We start from the raw sequence: 11,953 nt of genomic DNA, 5'->3' as shown, positions 1-11,953 counted from the left end.
ATAATTTTTCATATACTAATATGTAATATATTTATATTATAAACTACATATGTATATACGTATATGTATATACATATATTTATATTCATATATACATATATTTGTGTACATCTGACACTTGATCGAGTGGCAAATTCCCACTATAAACACAGCATTCTTGCACTTGCAAATTAGCTCGTCTAAATTATGCTTATTATTACTGTTATGGGAGGAGAGAAATACAGACATATGTACATATGTATGTATGTATATACATAAATATTTTTGTATAATATTTCTTTGAAATTCAATTAGTTCATGGCTTTCAAAGATAATTTACATAAATATGAATGCATGAATTCTATATCTTGTTGGCGGCCTGAGCTCTGTCAAGTGGCTGTGACATTTATCAACCAAAAGGGTTTTCCTGGAAATTATAATTGAATATGTTAGTAAAATAGCTATATTCATATATACATACATAGTAAATAAGTCATCACGATATGTAAAGAGGCTTCATTACGATTCGTAGAACTTCTGTCAACATTATCATAGCAACCATTGTATTTTATTTCTCGAAACTGTAGTCATAATAATTAGTCAGCTTTACAAAAATAACTAAAAAGTTATAGAATCTCCAGCTTATCGAATTTGTCTGCAAAAAAATTATAAATCTGATTTTAAAAGAAAGATTACCACAGTTTCGTCCCGTTATACCTTTTAAAATTAGTTTAACATAGTCATATGATGTTTTGTGATGTCGATCGGCTCGCAGAGGACCTTCCCGATCCTGACGGAGCAATCAGTTTGTTGACGGAGGACTTTAATCTTTCACACAATACGCTCGCTAAAACCTTATATGCGATGTAGAGGAGGCTTATCCCACGGTAGTTGGCGCAGATTGTGGGGTCTCCCTTTTTATGGATTGGGCAGAGCACACTTAAATTCCAATCGTCGAGCATGCTTTCGTCCGACCGTATTCTGCAAAGCAGCTGATGTATGCCCCTTATCAGTTCTTCGCCGCCGTGTTTGAATAGTTCGGCCGGTAATCCATCGGCTCCTACCGCTTTGTTGTTCTGCAGGCGGGTAATTGCTATTCGAACTTCTTCATGGTCAAGCAATGGAACGTCTGCTCCATCGTCATCGATAGATTCGACGTTTCCTGGTGTTATGATTGCACTAGCAGTCAGCAAGCAGGTGAAGTGTTCCCTCCATAATTTTAGTATGCTCTGGGCATCGGTTACTAGATTACCTCTGGCGGTTCTACAAGAGTATGATCCGGTCTTCAAACCTTCTGTTAGTTGCCACAATTTTTCGTAGATATCTCGAGCATTACCAAGCTGGTCAAGCTTTTCATACTCACGAAATCTGGCCTCTTTCTTTTTTTGTCAACAATTCATCTCGCTCCCCTCTTCACTCTCGGTATCTATCCCATCCCGCACGCGTTGTGGTCGACTGTAACGTTGAGAGGTAGGCAGTCTGTTTTCTCTCCGCTGCGACACGCCACTCCTCATCGTACCAATGATTTCGTTTGCAGCTGTACAACAGGACCAAGAATTAGTGGTGCGAGTCAAGTGGACCTCGGAGCTTACGCACGTCTAAAACACTGTAGACCAGTCTTTCGTTATTCACTACATGATTAATCTGGTTGGTAGCTTTTCGATCGGGAGACAGCCAGGTGAATTTTTCTATGCTGGAATCTAGTACTACAGATAACCATATTTCGGACACCGGCCAAGTCGATCAGCCTCAATGGATGTTTCATCGTTGAGTCTGAATTTACCTGTGCCAAAGATACCTTCTTTGCCCACCCTGGCGTTAAAGTCGCCAAGCACTATTTTGACATCGTAGGGGCAGTTCTCTTAGGTGCGCTCCAAAAATTCATCTTTAGTCACATCGTCCTTCTCTTCGACGGGGCGTGGACGCAAATCAGCGAACTTCGCTTTGATGCGGATTGTGACTAGACATTCACCGCGGTGAATGACAGTACCCGACGATGGTGTCTTTCTCTCACCCCGAACCCCACACTTAATTTGCGCTCCTTTATATGGCCACTGTAGTAAAAACCACAAGAACTTACTCGCCTCAGTCCTTGTCCCATCCATTGCATTTCTTGGACGACGGTAATGTCAGCCTTTACTCTAACGAGGACATCAACCAGTTGGGCAGCGGCCTTTTCCCAATGAAAGGACTGGATATTCCAGGCATGCACCTCAAATCATAATCCGTAACTCATTTGCAGGGGTCGTCATCAAAAGAGTGGCCACTTATCCCAAATCCATCCTACAACCCCGGGGATGGGATGTTTCATTTAAGCTCCCCTTCAAACGAATGTTCTTTGGCTACCCAGAGGATACTTGGTATAAGACCGGAAATTGTGAGCCGCTTGAGCCATATGTAAAAGAAGCGTTTCTGGCAATCAAGAGAACTTTTCTCACTTGCTCGAAATAAATAATAGTTAGAGTTTTCACAAAAACAACAAGCAAAATTGCAAATCATGCTTTCGAATTCCCTCAGCGATTAAGACTTTTCTAAACCCTACCAAATAGATCTTCAAGCTTATCAATGACCTGTGTTTCAATGTGCGTATGTATGTGTGAATATGAGCAGGCGCATTTGTGTATGTATTGAAGAGTGCAAATGTCGCGTTGATTTATTAATTAAAAGCGTTCGTGGCACTCGAAGTGCGCACAGCTTGCCTGCTGCCGGTTGGTCTGCATGAATGGTTGGTTGACTGGTGAACTGCTTGAATGCCCAAATGGCTGCCTGACACAAAATCACACGCACACACACACACATAGAACATATTGCAACACACATATTGCGTTTGTCGTGAAACTCTGAACGCCGCGTCGCAGTGTCGCTGTCTAATGAAGTGTCATGTTGGTGTTGGTATCGATGCGTGGCACTCTGCGCCAAGTACACAAGCTTTAAATTAATTGACTTGTTCATTTGCGCGTCGATGCGCGTACTCGAGTGTGGCTATTTGAAACAATGTTCGAAAAAAATGCGTAATTAGTGGAGGAAAAATGAAGCAGAGCAAAGAAAAAACCCAACAGATGTACTCGGTTGAGGTTATGTGGCATCGGTGGCATGAATGAGGCAAGCAGCTTGTGTGCTTAATTCGCAAGGAGCTATATTCACACATACAAAGGCACACACATATTTTTGGCATCATTGGCTTGTAATGTATGTGATATACATACTATGTATGTACTTGTATATGTGATCTCACATATACTTTTAATTCGGGCATTGCTCGGCCAGACATAAAGACGACTTTAAAGTTTCTACTCTGTTTATATGTATTGCTGCAAGTGCTTGTATATAATGTATTTATGTAGTTCGGACTCTTGTATTAAAAAAAATTAATCAGACCGTTTGCGGTTAATGAGTTCGAAGACTGAACTTTGTGGGTTTATTCATTCATATGCATACATACATATATATTTAATATGACGAATTATGACTTTATTATTGTTGTTATAGTTGCAAAAGTTTTGAAAAAATACTAAATTATCATTTAAAATAGACTCAGTGTTCTTGTATCGCTTTAATTATGCCTTAGATTCACCTTTCGAGAATCAAACTCATTCAAAATATGTTTTTCGGCGGAAAAAGTCTGTAAAAAGTCTCCCTTTTGGCTGCAGAACTGTTCCAGCGATTTTGATTTTCCATACTGCCTGAATATTTTTCGGTTTCCTGAATATTTATTTGTAGACCTTATGTCTCTCGTTCTTGTAATCTAATTTTTAATATATTTCTATAATGAAACTAAAGCATGATCCATTACGAGGTTTCCTACTTTTTTTTGAAAGAAAAAACACAGAAACTTCAAATTTAATGGAAAATGTTTATTATCATTCGAAAGAACTTTCTTTGGCATTTATTTTTTGAAGTTTATCTCTTTCAAATGTTGGCCGCGGCTACGTCTCAGATGGTCCATCCGTTGAGTCCAATTTTCGATGACTCGTTCGAGCATTTCGACTGGTAACTGGCGAATGACACGCATGATGATGTTTTGCTCCAAGGCCTGAATCGAAGCGGGATTATCCGCATAGACTTTAGACATTACATATCTCCAAAGTAGGAAGTCTAACGCTGTGTTATCACACGTTCTGGGTGGCCAATCGACCGGCCCTAAAACGTGTAATTATCTGCTCACCGAAGTGTTCTCTCAACAAATCCATTGATTGATGCGATGTGTGGAAAGTGGCGCCGTCTTGTTCAAACCAAATGTCGCCGAGATCACGAGCTTCAATTTCAGGCATGAAATAGTCGGTTGTCATGGCGCGATAACGGTCGCCATTGACGATTATGTTCTCAACGGCATCATTTTTGAAGAAATATGGAACGATGATTCCACCGGCCCACAAACCACACCAAACTGTTGATTTTTCTGGATGAAATGGCAGCTCTTGAATCTCTTCAGATTGCTCTTCGTCCCAAATGCGGCAATTTTGCTTGTTTACATACCCATTGAGCCAGGAATGGACTTCATTGCTGAACAAAATTTGGCTCGAAAACGTCGGATCTTCTTAAAACTTTTCAGGCGCCCAGAGAGCGATACGATGACGCTTGACAAGGCCGAATGGCTTCAGTTTTTGCACAAGCTGTATTTTGTGCACTTTAAATTTAAGATTTCGATGTAAAATGCGCCAAACACTTTCCACACCTCAGTCCGAGTTGCTGTGTACGGCGCCGTATCGACTCTCCACGGTCTTTGTGTACACTTTCAGCTACGGCTGGTATATTTTTTCTACAGCGTGCTGAACGTAGACGTAGTTCCGATCCTTGATTATGAAATAGAACACTTTTTGACTCTTTTCGAACTCCTTTCAGTCTGCTGCACCAACTTGTCGCTTTTCATACAATAAAATTTTATAGAGGTAGCTCAATTTACTTAGTATACCGTTTTATGGATCGACCGATATCGCAGCGCAGACTATATCACTAAGTTATATTGAACATAAAGTCTAACGATTTCTGTATTTACGAAAGAAAGAAAGTCTAAGGAAGTGATATTTTAACTGATTATTATTAAACTAGTTGCAGACTAGTCTCCAATATATTTATGATTATGCCACATACTCACAACCACCACCACATAAACGCACATAAATTATTACAGTGGCTGTCGGTGGCTGTTGCCGGGGTCGTAACACGCTTGCGCCGCCCATACGCCTACAACTATGCCATGTGCCATGTGCGGCGCGTTTACTGCAGACAAATTGACGCGCCAGCAATTGGACCAACACACAATTCCAAGACTCATAATAATTTAAATTTAGACTCTGACCACAGGCAGCCAGATCGGCGAGCAGCGACTAGCGGCTAGCGCGTAGCACAAGCTGTGAAGAGCATAAGCAGGGCAATAAAAAGGCAAGTGGCACACGAGCAACATGAAAATCCATCAAGAACAGCAAGCAGCAACATGAGCAATTAGCGACAGACATTTCACACGGAGGCGGGCGGAATGCCATAAAATCATAATAAAAATAAAATAAATTGAAAAAATAATAAGCGCTTGTGCTAATATATTCAGCATTTGAATTTTATTACACCATCGCGACATTGCTGCTGTGCGACGTCATGCGCTGCTTGCACTCGGCTGGCCATGTTCGTGTTGCTGCTGCGCGCGCATGCGTAGAAAGTGCGGAAACGGAAATGCTTTCGTTGCGTGTGTGTGTGTATGATCATGTGTGGGCGTTTCGTGCCCACGCGTTCTGCGCGCTCGTGCGCTTTGTGCCATAATTGTCTTTTATGAGCGACAAATACGCAATTTTACTTGATAATTATGAAATATTTATTTATGGTTTCAATGGCAGCGCTGCGTTTTATGCGATTTTTTAGCACTTCCTGGATGCTAGTGGAGGAAGTGATAAAAATTTAATTAGCAGAAGCGTGTAAAATTTGCTAGCTAGATAAGAGCTGCGATGAGGAACTATAAGAAAAAAAAACTTCTGATTTTTTTTTGTTTTTTATACCTGAATTTATGGGTCTTTTTAAGGCAGGGAAAGCTTTTAGATCGAAAAATTTCCATTGTTACAGGTGTATCATGTCCTTAGCCTTAAAATGTAGAGCCCTCTCTCGAAAAACCAAACTAACGCTCTATAAGTCATTCATAATGTTCGTCTTGCTATATGGAGTGGAAACATGGACGATGACGAACAGGGATGAGGATTCCTCAGGAACGTTAAAGAGGAAAATTCTTACCAAGAACAGCGTTGTGGACGCCTCAGCTAGACTACCGGCTTCGATCATGTAATAAGCTGAAACAGCACTTTGGCGATGTCGACTTATCGCAATGCATAAAAGTACAGCTACTATGCTGTCTTGCCAGAATGGAAGAAAACACTCCAGCTCGCAAATTACGGTGTCTTTTAGTGACCGACGGAAAAGAGGACGACTAAAACTAAGATGGAAGAACCAAGGGGATGCAGACCTGACGAAACTTTAAATTCCCAACTGCCGCCGTCGCTTGCAATGCGGATAGAACTGGCGAAGGCTTTCCGACGCGGCCAAGACCGAAACCAGGTTATTCCATGAACCAGATGATGACGATTGAATATTGTGTATTACGCCAACAAATAGTTAGATAACCCCAAAAAAACCTTTGACTGTGCCTTGAAGCGGAAACTCACGTTTCATCTGAAATCATTCGCTGTTACACTTTCGTATTATTATCATAGACTTCCATTAACTGCAATATTACATTTACTCTAGTACTCTGGGAGTTTTCGGCTTTTTTGGGCAGACTTTTCTGGAATCACTGGGTATCTAAAATCACTTCACAACCAAAGGAGATCTGTAATTATTTTTACAGTCCTTTTGACTTCGAGAACCTTTTTGAAGCGAAAGTAAAATATGGAACCAAACCTTTCTGAACTTCTACTCAAAGACTTTAGAGCTAAATTAGAAAATTTGAGCTTATTACTCTTTTTCGGGAGCTTTCCAAAGTATTTTCGGCCGTTAGATGTCGTGGACACACTGTCTAGACACGCACAGTTAGAGGAACTATAGAATTATTCATATTCGTACTGCCAGATGGTGTCTAGGCAGCTTTAAATTTTCGACTATTTCGATTAATATTTCTCAAGTTGGTTCCGAATTTTGTTGTTGGTGTTAATTCTGGTTCCAAGATAGGCGAAATCATCTCCGACTTCGGAGTTATGATTGTCAGCAGTGACGTGGGAGCCAAGTCGCGAGTGCGATGACGGTTTGTTTAATGACAGGAGATATTTCGTCTTGCCCTCGTTCGCTACCAGACCCATTTGCTTCACTTCCTTACCCAGTCCGGAGAAAGCAGAACTAACGGCGCAGTTGTTGAGGCCAATGATATGAATATCTTCGGCGTACGACAGCAGCTGTATACTATTATGGAAGGTTGTACTTTCTATATTCAGCTCTGTAGCTCCAACTTCAGGAGTAGATTGAAGAAGTCGCACGATATGTAGTCGCCTTGTCTGAAACCTCGTTTGGTATCGAACGGCTCGGAGGGGTCCTTACCGATCCTGGCGGAGCTTTTGGTATTGCTCAACTTTAGTTTTCACAACCGTATTAGTTTTGCGTGAATACCAAATTCAGGCATCGCGGCATAAAGGCAGCTCTTTTTCGTGCTGTCCAAAGCAGCTTTGAAATTGAGGAAGAGGTGGTGTGTGTCGCTCTTTCTTTCACGGTGAATATCTGGTCGGTTGTTGATTTTCCAGGCCTAAACCCACATTGATAAGGTCCCATCTGTGTGTTGATGCTGGATTTTAATTTTTCACACAGTACGCTTGACAGAATCTTATATGCGATGTTGAGGACGCTTGAAAATTACTATTTGGACTTCCGAAGATCGAGGAGTTGCGCAATTATTTTAGTTTTGATACTTAGATCCGCCTCTTTTTGAGCAACCCATGCTGCGATTCATTAGGAATCTGAAGTTCTTACCACCAACAAATTTTGTACTTGATTAAGTTGGATCTACAGTAAATCTACGACTGTAATAACATGAGTTGTGAACCAAGAAACTCCTCTTCTAACCAGAAACAGCTGAAAATAATTGAAATCAAGTGAAGATTTGCAGCAACCGAAACAAGTGGAATCGAGAAAAAAGTGTGCCACCAATTAAAGTAACAAATAATGCTTCGAAACAGATCACTGAGCTTCGAACCTAGATATCTATGTCTAAGTCCATGTGTATGTAAATATGCCTGCATACTAATAGGCGCTTCAACCAGCGCCCGGCGCTCAAGCTCAAACTCATTAATGTGGCATCAATTAATGCAACTAATAAATTATGTGGCAATAACATGTGACAACAACAACCAAATGCAGTAAAACCAAAGAAATAAATTGCAGATAATAATAAATAAACGAACAAGCGCCAGGCGGCCACATACACACACATATAAATGGGTGTAGAGTGTACCATATATAAGCATGTTCTTAGGAATGTGCGCTAATCAAGTGGGCGCTCGCAGAATATGGCAACTACCAAATGCGTGCAATCGCAATAGAGTCGTATAGCAACAGTCCACATGTTTCGGTTGTTGTTGTTGTTGTTGCTAGCAGCCACAATGCGACAACGTGTTCGACTGTTTGATCCGGTGCTCGTCTACGACTCGGCGGCCGGCTATGTGGACTTGCTTCAGTGTCAGGCAGACACTTTGTGCTCAATTTTGCTAATGTAAAACAAAAACAACAATAATATTAATAATACAAGTGATAACTTTATTTCATTATGTATGGTATGTGCAAGCATTGGCGTGTCTAGAACGATTCTCTGAGGGTTGCGGACGATTTTTGGACCGCAAATGCTGCCAGCAGCAAGAAAAATCCACTAGAGATAGTATTTTGAATTATATAGAACATGAGAGTTCCTTAAGACCTTTCTTCAATTAGTTCTTTATAGGTTTTATTATAAGTTAGAGACTACTTCTTTCACCTTTTCTTCCATTATTTTTCCAGTAAGATCCAAATCCATCTGAAATATGTATGATATAACTACGTTCTTATTTTTCTTTTCAGATCTCTGTGATATCCACCAACTTGTTTTGAGCCATCTAGATATAAAAAATATTTCCAGGGCTCGTAGAGGATCCTCAACCCTTAATCGAAAAAAAGATCTGGTAAGTCTCATTTAGTAACAAGTATGCTTTATTTTTAAACCTAATGACTTAAGCAATAGAGCTTTTATTGGTCAAGATAATTTTGATTATTTTTTTTTAACCATCGAAACCCGTTAGATCCTTTGAAAATATATAGTTTTAGTTGTTGTTAGATAAAATATGCCGCAATTGTGAAATTCTATTACCGGATTTAACCCGAAACTGTTCCGTGTCGTAGTCACGATTGTCTTGAAGGCGAAGTCTGTCTTGTTTATTGGAGTTCTCGATTACATCAGTTCAGATATTGACCGCTACAAATAGTATGGGTACCTTATTAGGCATTAGAATCGACAATACTTGTTCCCACGACAGTCCAGCCGTTTCCACTACAGTTGAGTCTAAGGAGGCGGGACGGACCCAGATTTTTTATTCGGTCAAGAACTGTTCTGCCGCTACAACAACAACACCAACACTTCTCATTTTCAAGAAACCGAGAAAGCGTTAAAATACTAAAGGCTTTTGAATAATAGGTAAAAGGAGTCTCATTCTAAAACTTAAAACTTCTTAGAACTGAAAACAAAATCTGGAACTATAAATCAAAAAGTAAAAAAAAAACATTGGTAATGAAGTCATGAAGACAGAGAGAGAGAGAGAGAGAGAGAGAGAGAGAGAGAGAGAGAGGGAGAGTTAGACAAAAAACCCAAAAGGAAAGAAGTTACTAGAAGGAAAAGAGAGAGTTAGACAATAGAACCCCAGGTTTCCGTATAATCTAAAGAAGCTATAAACCAACACAGCAAGCCTACTTTAGTCCCGTAGATTACAGATATTTAACAGGCAGTTGATGGAACTAAACCTAATTTAGATTTCAAAAAGTACAAAGAAAACTAAGGACGACTTAATGAAAACAAGCCTAATTCAAGACTCGAGAAGCAAATGAAACGTATAAAGACTTCGAGAAACCAATTTAAAAAAATTGTTTGAGAACTAATCTGACGCGAAACCAAGACTGTCATGGAATTCAAGAAGGAAATATCGGATATAAACCAGTAGGAGACAGCAGGAAGATTTTCTAAGTATAATTTGAGAGAACCAAGCGTGATGCTGACTTCAGGAAGAAGATTGAAATCTAGTGAAGACTTGGGAAAAAACAACTTGAAATAATGTTATTGAGAACTTTGAGAAAAAATATTATATAAAGAAAAGAGAAGAGTTCTTGAAAATCCGATGTGAACCTTAAAGAGTTCAAGTCAATTTAATAAGGACTGGGGGACAATAAGCCTGAACTTCCAGAGTAAAATATTGGTTTGTCGAAAAAGTCTTTTCGTATTTCAAACCAAATGATGTACCATTTGGGTCGACCTCTTTTTGCCATGTTACCGCTAGAGACATTATTCCATCAGTGTAAAACTTTTCTGGTTTCTCGGCGAAAAACTGCGACAAGTACACACACATGCTTCTCTTGAAGCCAATTTTACGCCATTAAGGGAATTCTGCATTGACCAAAACAAATGGTAGTGCAAGGTCAGGGCTATATGGTTGATGCATCAAAACTGCCCAGCCAAGCTCTCCCAGTTCTTGCCGAGTCATCAAAGATGTGTGTGGTCTAGCGTTGTCCTGATGGAAGACGTAGCCCTTTCTGTTGATCAGTTCTGGCCGTTTTCTTTCGATTGCTTGCTTCAATCTCCTCAGTTGTGGACAGTAAAATGTAGAATCAATCGTTCAACCAGACTGGGGCTGCTCTTAGTTGATGATTCCTTTCCAATCCCACCAAACACTCAGCATAACCTTTCGAGGCGTCAATCCGGGCTTTGCGACCATTTGTTGAGCTTCACCACGCTTGGATCATGATCTTTTTCGCACATTATTGTCATATTTGATCCACTTTTCGTCTCATGTTACCATTCGCTTCAGAAATCAAAAGAGTCCTTGAAAGTCTGACAAGAACTTTAAGGCGGACAAATACATTTAAATAGACTGGAGAGAAAGTAGCCATAACGGCGCTTAAAGAAGATTCAAGAAAGTTATCAACAACTTGAGCGAATAAAACAGAACTTGACTTTTAGTGCTGCAGATAAGCTAGATCTAGTTGCAGTTAAGAATTTCTCAGATACTTGAAAATTTTAAATTTTCTTAGCTTTTTCCGAAATCTCGACTTTATCTTGGAGCCTTTTCCGACACGATTCGGATACCTATAGCCTATATAAAGTATTAAGTGCAGTTTTTTCTATTTCCTATTTCTGTTTATCAGTCAACTGTCAGTTCAGTTCTGGTTAAAAAAAAGTTCTTTGCCGAAAGAAGGAGTATTGGTTAAGTTAACCAGAACTTTCAGATTGTTGCTAACCAGAACTTGAGAAAATGGTCTTAAGAATATTTTAAGCCAGGTTTCAGTAGAATCCAGTAGGGGATCCTTCCTAGAAATTCCTTTGGTAATAAGAAATCATATCTAGAGGTAATTTAACCCCCAAAGGCGCCCTCTGATATTCTTATTACCAAGTGTGTGTTCCATAAATGTAAATATCGTCACCTAAAAATCAAAATAACGTAACATCACTTTTCATAAGTTTACTGGCGAAGTAAAAACCGTTATAATAGAAACCACTCATATTGAAACAAAATTTGAGTTTTGGTTATAAATTGGTTATATATTGGTTATCACACACTCATATTGAAACAAAATTTGAGTTTGGGTTATAAATGGTTATATTTGGGTTATCGTAGATTCATATTGAAAGAAATTTGAGTTTGGGTTATAAAATGGTTATATATCGGTTATCATACAGTCATATCGAAACAAAATTTGATTTAATTTATAAAATGGTTATATTTTGGTTATTATACAATTTGAATTTCGGTTATATATTGGTTATAACATTTGACAG

The sequence above is a fragment of the Bactrocera neohumeralis genome, chromosome 3 (assembly GCF_024586455.1).
Source record: "Bactrocera neohumeralis isolate Rockhampton chromosome 3, APGP_CSIRO_Bneo_wtdbg2-racon-allhic-juicebox.fasta_v2, whole genome shotgun sequence".
In the NCBI taxonomy this organism is placed as follows: Eukaryota; Metazoa; Arthropoda; class Insecta; order Diptera; family Tephritidae; genus Bactrocera; species Bactrocera neohumeralis.
The sequence above is the reverse complement of the archived record's forward strand: the minus strand, read 5'-3'. Positions refer to the sequence as shown.